A 16,420-nucleotide genomic window follows, 5' to 3' on the forward strand; every position below is an offset into this window, starting at 1 on the left:
AACTCAAAAACAACCTCGGTTTAGTCCTAGAATCGGCTAAACCTGTAGCTCTGATGCCAATAAATGTAACACCCGTAACTCGTATATTTATACCTATACAGATTACGGATGTCACCCGTATTTTCTAAAACCATTTCAAAATTCAAAAGTGATTTAAAATTTATTTTCTTAAAATAGTAAATGATATTATAAAAATATCATATCATATAAAGTTACGTTTCATTATAATAATTTAATTCAAAATATTTTTAATTATGAATAGTGAATAGTACCCGAATAGTGAACAGTGAACAGTGGGCAAGTAAAACAATATATAGTGCAATACAATTCATGCATGAATTTAGATTTCAAATCCAATGTCATAAAACCATGCTAATAGCATATTCAATATTTTACCATGATCAAAATAATATAAATTTCTTACATTTTATCCCATAAGCTCATAAGCTTATTTTTACCAAAATACTTACCATTTAAATTCCATAAGCTCGTAAGCTTATTTTTTTTCAATATACTTGCCATTTTTCCGTAAGCTCATAAGCTTATTTGCATGGTTACCATTTATTAACCAATAAAACATAATCCATAGTCAATAAACCGTAGACAATAGCCCAATATAACACCCTGAGGACCCTGGGTATACGAGTAAAATACCTGCACCGTAGTGCTAAATCTGCACTAAGCTTATGCCATAGTGCTAATCCGGACAATACACATAAGGTCGTGCCCACCACCTACACTAAGCTTACGCTATAGTGCTAATCCGGACATAAACCTGCACTTAGTGTCCTTACACACTATAGTGCTAATATAAACCTGCAGCTGCTATACTCTATGGCATTCCAACTATACCCTGTCCCTCAATGACTTACTTTGGGCATATAGTCTATTTTATTCGATCCATCCATGGCAAAGTATATTATCAAATTTAACATTGGGCAGTTCATACCCGAAAACATTCATGGTAAAATATTACATTTTTTTCATGATCAATGTATTTTAATTTCATACTCTGACATCTCAATGTCAATTTATAAAAAATGATATAAAATCATGCCGATATAAACAAGGTCGACTTATCGCAAGTCTTCCTTATGATGTATAAAACATCCATGTATAATTTCATGCATGTATTGCACTCATCTTGACACTTTATGTGTTTCAAAATATATAAGCCTCACTATTGTCCACCATAAGCCCTTTTATATTTGATTTGCTTCGATTACAAATCAACCATGATCTGTATAAATCACAAATTTATAATAATACATATGTTAGATTTGTACTAACATAACTATATCCCAAAATAATTTCATAGCATACTTCAAACTCATTTCCACCAAATAATTCAGTACTTATTAATTTCTTTAACATTGGAACCCATTTTTCCAATTTACTCAAAATGGTCTTTCACCATTTTATCACTTAGATTCATAAAACCAAAAATTCTAACATTGAAATTATTTCCATTCAAATGCTTTTACAAAAGCATAAATACATTTAAGTACCTCAACTATGCAATTGTTGCACTTAAATCACCAATCATTTCAATCTCAAACAACAATTCCAGCATAGTACATCAATTATACAACACTTATACAATAACCCAACAATTTTCCAGAATTCAGACAACTCGTACTACCTTTAAAGTATCATTAAACTGTATTGATACACACACCGAAATTTAATTCCGTTTTTTCCATTGAAAACTAGACTCGAATACAATTCTATCCATATAAACAAATTATTCTAATTCATTCTGTACAATTTACGGTGAATTTTCATAATTCACCAACAGAATCTGTTTTGTTACAGAATTTTGATGTCCGACTTTTCTGACATTTCCTCAGTTAACAATTCATATCTATTTGTATACAACTTGAAATTGATCCCCTTTTGTTTTAAACGAAACTAGATCCATATATGAACACAATATATAAAAATAACCTCCAAATTATTTTTATATATTTTCTGGTGAATTTTTGAACCTACTGTAATTCCCAAAATCTACACTGTTTTTCTTTAACCTCATCCTTATGTTCTTCATCAATTCTTACAACCTCAAAATCATCAATAGTCATCATCAAGTTAACAACCATAGTATAAACCCAAATTTCCAGATTTGGGGATATTTGAATCAAGCAAGATTATCATGCAATATTGATATCAAATGATAGCGTTTTTCGCAAATAACCATTTTCTATTTTCATCATACTCATAATCCTAAAGAAATTGCTTGAAAAATGAGTTGAAGATTTCTCACCCTTTGAAGAAACCCACGTCTGGTTTGAAGAAGAAGAAAGCAAATTTAGATGACATTTTGAGTGCATTTCATCTTAATTAACATAATATCTCACTTTAAATGAATATAAAATTCATATAATTGGGATAAGACCAAATCACCCTTAATGAATCTCCAAAATCACCATAAAACCATGCCATCTGATATTACAAAGTCAAATATAATTTAATTTGACTTTGACCTACGAAAATACCCTAAAACTTTTAAAACTTGCATTTTAGTCACTAAATTCCACTGTTTCGGTTAAATCTTAAAATTTGCACATTTCCAGACCAACTTTCTCTGATCTAAAATATTACAATAATATTTCCTACCATTTTATAACATCCTTCAAATTTTTGTAACATTCCAATTCTATTCGAATTTTCGATTCCTTATCGGCTTTAACCCTTTCTAATTTTCTGTACTAAAATTCCAAATCCATAAATGTGATTTCCATAAAACTCTAATCTCAAGAGTAAACCATATATTTATGGAATAAAAATCTTTTTAGGAAATTTATCACTTAATTCCCTAAACTTTTCCCAAGTTTTAACTTTGACCATCAAACTTTCAAAATTTGCATTTTGGTCATTATCTAAATTTTTGGGGTATTACAGGTATAAAGGTACCAATTATGCCAGTTAGATACCGTTGAGTAAAAGATGAAAGTTTAAACACTGTTGAATAAAAGAATGATGGATTAGATGTGCATTTGAATAAAAGAGTGTCGAATATTCAAGTTAAATGAAAAGCTAAATACTTTGGGGTAGAAGAATAAAGAAATTAAAATGTTATATAAATCACATATAAGTGATAGAATAGAGGTAATAAAGGAAAGTGTGAACTGGACAAAAGGGGCATGAAAGAATGCTCAAATGAAAATACAAAGCGATGTAATAATAGTATTTATGGTGCCGATATAATGAGTATAAAAGATACATGATCAATTGTCATCTTGGTGAAATAAATGTATAGTACTTTCACCTTCAATGTACACTGGGGAAATAAAGAATAAAAGGGAAAATATACAGAATTATAGGTATAATTGGCAAACTAGGAATAAATTCCATGATGGTAATAAAAGAAATATGTTCTAACTGAAAAGGGCTTAACTAATCCCTATGAATATTGCAATTAATTTCTTTATTCAGTATTCATAAGATACTGAATTATAATTTTAATACGCTAGCAGTATTATGTCTCACTAAGTAAATGTTTAATGTGTGTTTATTTCACACGTAGGTAAAGACAAATATTAGTGGCGTAAGGAGTGCACCAGTAGTAGCGTTCATTAATTAAGGTTAACCCGTCAGTAATGTTAGGACAACCTTATTCATTTTTTAACTTAGTTGGCATGTAATTAAACTGTGGCAAATATTTTTGGAATATAACAGTAATAGTTTTAGTATCTTGCTTTTAGAAATATCATAATTTGTAGTAAATCATATTGAAACAAATTTTTACGGCTTTTAAAATGACAAACAATTTTATTAAAGTGATGTGACAGTTGTTCTCGTTTATTAAAGGGTATACCAGAGATGGGTGTTACACAGGATATACATAAATTGCAGTTCCTTTATAATATTATGCATCACTAAGTACATACTTAATGTGTGTTGATTTCTCGCGTAGGTAAAAATCAAAGATTTGTCAAGTAAGGAGTGCAACAACGTTAACTATCATTAATTAAAGGTTGACTCATCAGTAACGTTGGGACAATCATATTCGTTTTGAAAACTTAGTTGGCATGTAATTAAACTCAAGAAATTATTTTGTAATGTATTCAAAGTGATAATACTAGTAATATGTTACTATGAATGTTTTACTATTTTGTTAAATTGTGTGGATTTAAAATTTGAAACAAAATTTTACGGAGTTTCAAATGAGAAAATATTTTTAAAAGTGATGTGACATATGTATCTTGCGTATGAAAAGGTATAAGGGAGATGGCTGTTATAATGCCCTAGCATGATATTTCAAAGAATATGGAAATAACTTCAATTTTAGCACATCTTCATGCACACATTGTTGTTGAAAGGAATCACACACCTGCAAGAAGTTACGAATATGTTGTCAGGCATCTTTATGAGGCATGCCCCCAGATTGCCTTATATAATTATGTATATTAAGCATGACTAGTTTGAGTTCAAAATTGGCTGCCTAAATCTTGGGTGCCACAATTCCAGGATTTAGGTCATCCAGGATAGGGTTTATGTGATCTCAAATAGCATGAGGCCATGTTGCATTCCCAGTATTTGGAGTTGTTTCGATATTCTAATATTTCTCTTGACAAATACATTGTTTTCCAATTTAATACATGTTTTCTTGAGCATGTTGAGCATGTATTCTTTGCCTAAAAAGCCTCTCAATTTCATATTCAATTGGTTCTAATGTCTCCTCAGAATGTCTTATGGTCATACACCATGAAAAACCTAAAAAGGACAAGGAAAATAACAAGTAAAACTATACCTAAAAATGAAGAAGTAACATAAAAATGCTATGACAAAACTAATTAACTTCCATTTGCCAATCCCCGACAACGGTTCCAAAAACTTGTCTAAGTTTTTTGAGTACTAATTATGGACGCGAAGTATGTGCAAGTATACACAATCAAACGAGTAATACAGTGATGAGTGAGTATCGTCTCCACAATGATTGGAGGAAATTTATAATTTCCGTCAAAGTAAAGAACTACTCTATCTATGTATAGTTAGTGTGTTGGTATGTACTAATGAGAATGTTGAGGCAAAATGAAATGTATGTTGGTGGGGATGGAATGATAGTGTGATGTGGCAGCCAATTGAGATGTCGTGGAAAATAAATTGTGTAGTAAAATCAAATAAAAATGTAAAGGAAAAACAAAATGCAAACACTACACTAGAATAAAATGACTTGACAATTCTCACACAACAAGCTACTACGGGAATGAATGATAGGAGTTACTTAGGAAACTTAAGCATATATTCTCATGATGGTCTAACTTTTGTGTCTTTCTTTCTCCAGAGAGTTTACTAAAGGTGTCCTACACTCTCTCTAGTCAAGGAACTCGATAGGTTAAGAATGCCTTGGCAATACCTCTCAGCGTTAGCAGGTGCAGGTATCCCATTTGTTTGGATCAACAGAATATGTCACGGTAATGCCACTGGGCATCAGCAGTAGCATTTAACCTCTTAACCACGCACTAATCCTTTTAGTCGATTGAAATTCTAGCCTTATGTCTAAAGGTAGATTAGGTTTATTTACTATCTAAAACCCATTGCTTATTTTCTCCTCCTTAGTTTCTCTCGATCACTAAAGATGAGCTACTTAGTTTTCTCGAACACTAAGTATTTTCCTAAGGAATGACTATTCTCTTAGCTCCTACAACCATTAGTCATTAAGAACCATAAAAAAAACAAATAAAAACATAAAGAAAAACAACCATCCATTAAAGAAAAACTTAAGCATCCATATTTAACTCCCACCAAATAAAGCTAGTTCATGGGGGGTTCGAATATTCCATGAAACAAAACATGAAATTCATCTATTCCATACAAATCAAATATGATAAGAAATAAAAAAAGCAAAGGGATTGAGGAAAAGCCTTCCACAAGTGCTGCTAGAGCTTCCCTCGGCCACCACGAAATGTCCTAGCTTGCTAGCTCCTCTCGAATGCCTAGCTTTTCCCTCGCTAGACCTTTCTAATGGAGAAATGCCATAGTAAAAGTGAATGAATAGAAAAATGGTGGAAACTTTTTCTTCCAGCTATATAATGCCCCAAATATAGAATCTGGGACATTATTGAAAAGATTTAAAAATTTGAGGATTTATTTGATTAATTGATAAAAGATGAGAATGATTTGGGTTAGTGGTTTAGACTAAATTTTAGCAATGGATGATTAAGAGGGAATTTTGGTCCTTCAAGGGGAAAATGAATTTAAAATTCATTTTTAATAAGGTATTAAAGTAAAGGGGGAAAGGGAAAATAAGTTACCAAAAGCCATCTCTCTTTTCTTCTTCTTTCTCGTGGAAAAAGTTCTCATCCATAGTAAAGGTAAAGTTTTATTTGGTTAGTGTTTCATTTCGATTCTGGTTTGTTCTTGCAAACTTAAGTGATATATAAGCTTAAGAAAAGGTTATATAAGATTAAAACTATGGGATGGAGGAAATATTGGAGATTTAATAAAATGGGTTTTGAAATGATATGTTAAGATATTAGTGTTTATTGATATTTACTAGTATATTTGACTTGTCAAATAGGTAAATGAGAGATTAGAAGCATTGGATGGGTTTAACAACAAGTTGGAAAAAGTGGTGTGATTCTTAGATTGAAATGTTCTTGGGAGATGCTAGATATTTTAATAAGCTAAATGAAGGAAAGTTAGTAAGGATAAGTAAAAAAGAGTTTAATAACATTGTTGGGTATAAACATAAGGAAATTTAACCAAATTTGGGTAAGAATCAGGTAGAAAAATGGAAAATTTGGGTTAGGGTATCGATATTGATAGAACAATACCGATACTGATAGAACAATACCGATACTATAGACCTAAAATTTGAAAAATCAATCGTGTAGTATCTATACTGATGCAAGCAATATCGATACTGAAAGGGGGTATCGATACTATGAAGAAGGTATCGATACCATTGATAACATGATGCAAAAATGGTATCGATACCGTAATAGAGTATTGGTACCATAGTACAGTTGTATCGATACCATGGTACGGGTATCGATACTATTGTGCCTGAAATGTGAAGATAGGATAAGATCGCTATAGAAAATATAATAATAGTACTTTTGAGTATGTTTTAAGTATAAATGTTAGTGAATATACTAACAATTGATATTGTACGTGTCTTTAATGGATGCTTGAATAGATCGAAATCAAACTCCTGAGTCAAGCAAAACTAAGGGCAAAGGCAAAGTAGCTAAGTAATCAGATCGGCATATAATAGCGAGGCAAGGCAGGTGAGTACATATATTATATGTTATGATAGTCATAAAATGATGAATGTTTAATATATGTATGGTGATTACCAAATGGCACTATGTGTGCAAAACTAAGAAATTCATAATGAGTTTATGAATTTTCGTATGGGCACTTTGTGTGCAAAAACTAATAAATTCATAACGAGTTTATGAATTTTAGTATAGACACTTTGTGTGCAAAAACTAAGAAATTCATAACGAGTTTATGAATTTCCGTATGGGCACTTTGTGTGCAAAAACTAAGAAATTCATAATGAGTTTATGAATTTCCGTATGGGCACTTTATGTGCAAAAACTAAGAAATTATATGAAATTCTATTTTGGTAGTGTATGTTCAACCCACGTAAATTAAAGGAATGTTGAGAAATGAATGTATTGGCACTACAAGTGTGAACTATAGAGTGTTGAAAGAATTGGAAAGAATTAATGGACATTAAAATTTCATGATATACTTGTGTTTAGAATTTTGCTTATGATTATTTATGTCTCACTAAGAAATTTCTTAGTTTGTATTATTTTCACACTTAGGTTTTAATACAAGCAGAGTAAGGAGATCATCGAATATCAAAGCTAGTGTCGCCTCGTCAGTAACAATATGACATCCATGTCTACTTTTGTTATATTTAGTTGTCATGTAATATATTTAGTAAAAATGCTCTGAAAAACATTTGATTTACCATGATGTAAGATGATGAAATGTTTGAACAATACTTTTTGTTTATCTACTTAAGTTTAATGCATGTTTTAGTTTTTGTAAATTAAAATGTTTTACAAAAAGAAACAAAATTTTACGGGTTTTCAAATGAAGAACTGTTTTAAAAATGATGTTACATCTGTATCTCGCGTACGAAAAGGTATACGAGAGACGAGTATTAAATTTATTTGTATCAAAGCTACATGTTTAGTTGATTCTCGACCGAAATCTAGTGTATTTTAATATAAAGAGGGTTTACATGCCACTAAGATGTCAAGGTTACTGATACAATATAGGAAGAATATGATAGATGTATCTCCTTACTAATTTAAGTATTATCTTTATGTATGTTATACTAGATGTTAGATTCTACGAATTTGAGAAGAGCGGCTTAACGAGAGAATAAAGATGGATCGGGTAGTGAAAGTTATGAGGAGAATAGTGAACACCCGATTCCGTCTGAGAATACCAGCGCACAAGTACATCAAGGTATGTCTGTGCCAAAGTTTAGAGCTTTTATACAAGCTCTCGATTCTATTTTGGCAAGGATTCAACCTCCTTCGCCTCCCCCGCTCCTCCAGCACCACGAATGTTAATTCCTAAGGAGTTAAGAAGTTTGGGAGCTCCTAGGTTCAAGGGAGAAGAAGGTAAAGGTCCGATGGATGAAGATTTATGGTTGAATGATGTTATGGCGATGCTGGAAAGTCTACAGTGCTGCGATCATGAAAAATTAGGTGGAGCTGTATTGTTATTCCGAGGATCAGCTCGGGTGGGGTGGACGAATACGACGATGTACGCATCGCCTGAACAATTGAGCTGACAATTCTTACAAGATGAGTTCAAGAACAAGTATATCAGGAAGTAGTTTATGAGATCAACAGAATATGTCACGGCAATACCACTCGGCGTCAGGAGTAGCATTTAACCTCTTGACCATACACTACTCCTTTTAGTCGATTGAAATTCTAGCCTTATGTCAAAAGGTAGATTAGGTTTAGTTACTATCTAAACCCATTGCTTATTTGATCATCCTTAGTTTCTCTCGATCACTAAAGATGAGCTACTAAGTTTTCTCGAACACTAAGTATTTTCTTAAGGAATGGCTATTCTCATAGCTCCTACAACCTTTAGTCATTAAGCACCATAAACAAAACAAATAAAAACATAAAGAAAAATAACCATCAATTAAAGAAAAACTTAAGTATCCATATTTAACTCCCACCAAATAAAGCTAGTTCAAGGTGGGTTCGAATATTCCATAAAACAAAACATGAAATCCATATATTCCATACAAACCAAATATGAAACAGAAAAGGGATAGAGGAAAAGCCTTCGACGCATACTGCCAGAGTTCCCTCAACCAGCACGAATTGTCCTAACTCGCTAGCTCCTCTCGAACGCATAACTTGCCCCTCGCTAGAGCTTGCTAATGGAGGAATGCCACAGTAAAAGTGAAGGAAGAGAAAAATGGTGGAAACTTTTTCTTCCACCCGTGTAATGCCCCAAATATAGAATCTGAGACTTTATTGAAAAGATTTAAAATTTTAAGGATTTATTTGATTAATTGATAAAAGATGAGAACAATTTAGATTAGTGGTTTAGACTAAATTGTAGCAATGGATGATTAAGAGGGAATTTTGGCCCTTTAAGGGGAAAATAAATTTAAAATTCATTTTTAATAAGGTATTAAAGTAAAGGGGGAAAGGGGGAAATAAGTTACCAAAAGTCATCTCTCTTTTCTTTTTCTTTCTCGTGGAAATAGCTCTCCTCCATTGCAAAGGTGAAGTTTTATTTGGTTAGCATTTCGTTTTGATTCTGGTTGGTTCTTGCAAACTTAAGTGATATGTAAGCTTAAGGAAAGGTTATATAAGATTAAAACTATGAGATGGAGGAAATATTGAAGATTTAATAAAATGAGTTTTGAAATGATATGTTAAGATATTAGTGTTTATTGATGTTTACTAGTAAATTTGACTTTTCAAATAGGTAAATGAGAGATTAGAAGCATTGGATTGGTTTAAAAACAAGTTAGAAAAAGTGGTGTGATTCTTAGATTGAAATGTTCTTGGGAGATGTTAGATGTTTTAATAAGCTAAATGAAGGAAAGTTAGTAAGGATAAGTAAAAAAGTGTTTAATAACATTGTTGGGTGTAAACATAAGGAAATTTGACCAAATTTGGGTAAGAATTGGGCATAGAAATGGAAAATCTGGGTTAGGGTATCGATACTGATAGAACAATACCAATGTTATAGACTTATAATTTGAAAAATGAACTGTGTAGCATCGATACTGATGCAAGCAATATCGATACCGAAAGGGGGCATCGATACTCTGAGGAGGTATCGATACCATTGATAACAGAATGTAAAATTGGTATTGATAACGTAATAGAGTATCGATATCGATACTATTGTGCCTGAAATGTGAAGATAGGATAAGATCGTAATAGAAAATATAATAATAGTACTTTTGAGTATTGTTTAAGTATAAATGTTAGTGAATATACTAACAATTGATATTGTACATGTCTTTAATGGATGCTTGAATAGGTCAAAATCAAAATCCTGAGTCAAGCAAAACTAAGGGCAAAGGCAAAGTAGATGAGTAATTAGATTGGATTATAATAGCGAGGCAAGCCAGTTGAGTGCATATATTATATGTTATGATAGTCATAAATGTATAAATGTTTAATATATGTATGGTGATTACCAAATGGCACTATGTGTGCAAAACTAAGAAATTCTTAATGAGTTTATGAATTTCCGTATGGGTACTTTGTGTGCAAAAACTAATAAATTCATAATGAGTTTATGAATTTTCGTATGGGCATTTTATGTGCAAAAACTAAGAAATTCATAATAAGTTTATAAATTTCCGTATGGCCACTTTATCTGCAAAAACTAAGAAATTATATGAATTTCTATATTGGTAGTGTGTGTGAAACCCACGTAAATTATAGGAATGTTGAGAAATGAACGTATTGGCACTACAGGTGTGAACTATAGAGTGTTGAAAGAAATGGAAAGAATTAATGGACATTAAAATTTCATGATATACTTGTGTTTAGAATTTTTCTTGTGATTATTTATGCCTCACTATTTTCACACTTAGGTTTTAATACAAGCAGTGTAAGAAGATAATCGGATATCAAAGCTAGTGTTGCCTCGTCAGTAACAATATTACATCCATGTCTACGTTTTATGTATTTAGTTGGCATGTAATATATTTAGTAAAAACGCTCTGAAAAACATTTGATTTACCATGATGTAAGATGATGAGATGTTTGAACGATACTTTTTGTTAAACTACTTAAGTTTAATGCATTTTTATTTTTTAAATTAAAATGTTTTATAAAAAGGAACAAAATTTTATGGGTTTTCAAATGAAGAACTATATTAAAAGTGATGTGACATATGTATATCGCGTACGGAAAGGTATACGAGAGATGGGTGTTACAAGCCGCCTCCTCACTCTCTTTTCTTCAAATCCAGTCTCCCTTCACGTAAGGGGTGGTAAAAGGTGTCAGTGGTCCCCTCCTAAGTGGCTGGGAGTGGTTCCCTCCTCGGAGGCTGGTAACTGGGCATACGTGCAGACAAGGTCGGCTAGCAGGGGTGGCAGTTGTCCCCTTCTAGGTGTTTGGAAGCTGAGAACACATGAAGACAAGGACAATTGGCTCTTTATAAAATATCTTCTTTTGTATTTTCTGCTTCAGAAATGTCGTTCGAGTTGGCATTTGCATTCTGCTCAGCATTCCCAATATATCACGACAATAATCCTTAATCATCCTTGCTCCCAAATCCTGCACATCATCAAACAAAGCACATTCCCCATAACACAACATCGTTTTCAAAATAAAATCCCATGGTAAAATATATTTCCACCACATGCAAATATATGCTTCTAAATGCATTTATATGATCCAATATGAGCTTTTAGATAATCAATAACTTAAGTAAAAAGGCCCTAAATATAGTCTTTTTACGGAGTTATCAAGGATGATCCAAGATATATCAGATTCGTGGAAGAAAGTGTTCCAAGCCGAAGTCGAAACTCAGGATACGTTCACTCTTGATTATAATGCCTAAAGGAAAGTAAGAAAGAATGATAACATTCCAATACTTGATATTGAAGACGCTTGACCCATGGAGGAACATCTCAAGGTCTCCTATTTGAGTTGGGAATGGCGATAAAAGAATTTGAACTTGAAAGAAAAAAAATGAGAGAAAAAGCTCAAGAAGATTCAAGCCAAAAGATATCAAGTGGTAGCTGAATTTAGAAACTCAAAAGGACAGAGTAGACAAAATCGAGAGAGAAAAAGAAAGTTTACGAGGAGCTAGAAGTGAGGAAAGGGTGTCAAGTGCTAGTCCATAAAAATTCTAGCATGAAGGGTATGCAGAAATGTGGAAAGATGAGACAGTTAGTCTAAAAATAAAAGCTAAAGAACAAGGTGACAAGAAACTGTCAAAAAGCCAAGACCATAAAAGCGATTGAAGTCCAAAGTGATGATATCAGAAAGATCTCTCCAAAAGTGTCAGAAACAAGAAAACGATGAAAATGAATATTTAAAGAAGTAGATAAATGAGCTAGAAAGTATTGTGGAAGAATACAACAAGAAGATTAGCAAGCTTCAGATGGTCCCTTAAGACGGAGCACTAGAGTGGCAGTTTCGTTGGGAAGAGGCCCAACGTAAAGTCAAAGCTAGAGACGCAGTTATTATGAACTTCCTGAAATAAGTTCGGAAGATGGCCCGACACTTATATGGTCTAGCAAGACAAGCTGAAATCGTACACCAGGGTATTCAACCAGTCTTCGAATAGGCGAGAAGAATTGGCAACCCGCTGGAGGCTGTCAAGAGTTTAGAGAGCCCAGCCAAGATTTATATCTAAAATGTTTTTAGTTTCTTTATAGTAAAAATTTTGTTCGATTAAAGTTATTCTAAGACAATCACTTTTGGGATCAACGACTCAGATTCTTCATGCATTTCTCATGCATTTTGCATTAATATTATAATTGATATTTTTAATACACATCCTTCATTAAAATTAAAGATTGACTAATAAAACTTCCTTTATAAAAAGGGTTATCGGCATACACGAATACTCATCCTCGTAACACCCGAAGAAAGAAAAAGCAAATGGAATCAAGACTAGCTAAAATAGAGAAGGATATGTTGAAGCTGCAACAAGGGATGAATTGAAACCAGAAAACTACTTTAGACTCCATCACACAAAGCTACACTAATATGGTCAATGAGATAGTAGCAAAACTATTAGGGTTGATTGTTGCAAACTTCCAATGGGCAGAAAATTCTGAATGTGCAGTGGTACAATCCACTCCAAAACTAGCCATTACGCCTGAAAAGTTACCTAGATATCTTTGAGGTTCCTCAGCCACTAAGGTGCAAGTTGCTATAACCAATCCCCAAAATAATCTTGAAGAATATAGTATGCCAGGACACTTGAATGACTTATACAAAGATATTTTCAAGGGGTTAAGAGGACAAAGCTCTTACGATGAGATAGACGTAAGAGAGCTGAGCTTAGTTCTTAATTTGATTTTGCCTCCAATGTTAAAAATACTAGTTTTAGAAATATAAGAACAAAACATGTCCTAGTGCACATCTTACAATTTTCTATTGTAGGATGACGAGTTTCGTGGGAGATGATAAGCTTCTAATTTAATGCTTCCAAGCAAGTTTAATTGGAGCAACTGTCAGATGGAATAATCAGCTAACCCGTGTTAAGATAAGGTCATGGAAGTACAAAAGTACCAACATGCATCTGACATGATGCCTGATTGAGTTACATTTTAAAACATGGAAATAAAACACAATGAAAACTTCTTCCAATATACGCAAAAGTAGAGAGCATTGCATCAAAAGTACATTCCTCGCTGATTGAAAGGGAATTTATTATTATATTCATCTATATGTTAAAGTCCTCTATATTGATCAAATGCTAGGGTTGTCACTAAAAGCTTCTCCAAAATTGTTATGTGTGGATAAATGATCAAGAGAGTGGTAAAGAAGAGTCAAATCACAAAAAAAAAATCAAAACTCAATGAAGAAAACTATGGCGAAGAAGAACGAAGGGGTTGTAAAAATTCTTAGAATATCCGTAACCAAGTCCAAGACAAGGAATTCCAACTTCTAGGGAACAAATAGAAGAGAGAATAATGTGGAAAGGACAACGTTTACTCCCATCCCATGACATATAGTGAGCTTTTTCAAAGTATACGAGCAAGGCATTTGGTAGCCCACAAGTATGTGAAGTCGTTCCAACCTCCTTTTCCCAAATGGTACAATGAAAATGAGCAGAGAGTACCACGCCAATACTCCTGGACACACCACTGAAATGTGTATTGCGTTTAAAATACTAGTGGAGGAATTATTGAAGATGAGTGTGATATCTTTCAATGACACAAAGGAACCTTGTGTGGCAGAAAATCCACTTTCAAATCATCAAGGTCAAGTGGTCAATGAAATTAACAATGGAAAACAAGTCAAGAAAAATGTAGATGAGGTAATGACCATACTGAATTGGGTATAGGTGGAGATGGTCAAGAGAGGGATGGTGAACTACAAAGCTGAATCAGGTGTTCCATAAACAATCTTCTATTTTGAGTACCATGGTGAAGAATCACATCAAATCCAAAGTTGTTGATAATTTAAAAGCCTAGTCCAGGGACTCATGGACATGAAAGAGATGAAAATTTTCGAGGAGCAAAAACCATAATACATTTGTTCAACTGAAGAAGGCACCTCCAAGGTTGATGAGAAGGTGAGAAAACATTCTTGATTATATCTCAATCAAACTTCGAGATAAATAAAGTGATGGTGTCACCAAAAGTGATAATAAAGGCTCCAACACCCTTCACCTACAAGAACAACCAAAGCTTACCCTAGAATTACAATTGCCATATCAATATTCCTAAAGAAGAAGAATCCTTAGGAGATGGAGGAATTACGAGGAGCAGAAGATGTTACTCTTCCGCTAGAGCCAAAAAATCGAAGTTCATCCTGATTAACAAACCATAATAGAAGATAAATAATCCGATTCAAGATGATGAAGCACACAAATTCCTGAAATATTTGAAGCAAAGTGAGTACAACTTCGTTGAATAACTCCTTAAGACTCATACGTGGATATCAATGTTATCCCTTATACTAAATTCAGAGGTGCACCAGAATAAGTTGCTAAAGGTACTAAATGAGACCTTTATGAGAAATGACATACTAGTCGAGAGGTTAGAAATATTAATGAGCAACATCCATGATGATAATTTCATCCACTTTAATGATGATGAAATACTTGAAGGAGAAGGGACCCATAATAAAGTGATTTCCTTCCCAAGTGTGTTAATTGATAACGGATCTACTCTAGATGTTATGTCGTGGGTAACATTTAATAGACTCCTCGGGGTACTTCCCACTGAAAACTTGCTGCAACTAAGAGTGTTAAAAATTACCCGACCAAGATGACCTGACCCATTGACCCGCCGACACGATAAAAAAATATTGGGCACCTATTATGAAAATACCCGAAGTTATGGGTCGGGTACCCGGCTCGCTAATTTTCTTATGTTTTCGGATCGGGCTGAGTTTAGAAAAAAATCATTTAACCGGATACCCAATGACAATGTACACGTCCTCGATTCCCAACCCCAAATTGTAATCTTGCAATCCCTAGTCCTTTATGCACGGTCTCGTCATCACCAGACGATGATTACCTCTCTCAAAATCTCACTCTCTCATCTTGACCGATAATCCTATCGTGCCTCATCGACACTGTCACTCGTTAACAAGCTGTCAGAGACTCAAAGCCAATCAACTATCCCTCGGGATATCAGTTCCCCACGATGCTAATCCGTACAGGTTAGTCTTGTTTAAATGAGTTTTTTTCTGCATTTTTTGTTGAGTTTTAGGGTAATATGATTTGATTTTTTGTTGATTTATGATTGATCGAGTTTGGGTTCTTAATTTTACATTATTATTTTACGAATTCTTGGATTTATGTTTTAAATACGTGATTATGTTTTAGAGATCATTGACTAATAGAGTGATGATTGCTTTGATTGCATGAAATTATCTTTAATCCCCTTTAACCGTTTTTTGTTAATGTATGTTTTGGAACTGAATAATTTTGGTTAAGGATTTACTTTCTTTACAATAGTGATGGATGGATGGATTGATTTAAGTGTTTTGGGGAGTGAAATGATTATTTGGGGCAATTCTTTTTGGGATGGATTTTTTTGTTAATTTTAGTCCTTATTATGTTCAGCCTCATTTAGCAGCTTTGTGTTTTGTTCAATTAAATAGATGTTTTAGGTTGGATTATTTTGAATATCTTCGCTTTTGATTATCAAGAGTTGCTTCGCAGCAGCAATAGTTTAGCTGTTACATTTAGCCTACTATTTTAGACGCTTTTAATTCATAAAAATATCTTTACTAGAAACCAGGTTACGTTTCGA

The sequence above is a fragment of the Hibiscus syriacus genome, unplaced genomic scaffold (genome assembly GCF_006381635.1).
Source record: "Hibiscus syriacus cultivar Baekdansim isolate YM2019G1 unplaced genomic scaffold, ASM638163v2 tig00000541_pilon, whole genome shotgun sequence".
Taxonomy (NCBI): Eukaryota; Viridiplantae; Streptophyta; class Magnoliopsida; order Malvales; family Malvaceae; genus Hibiscus; species Hibiscus syriacus.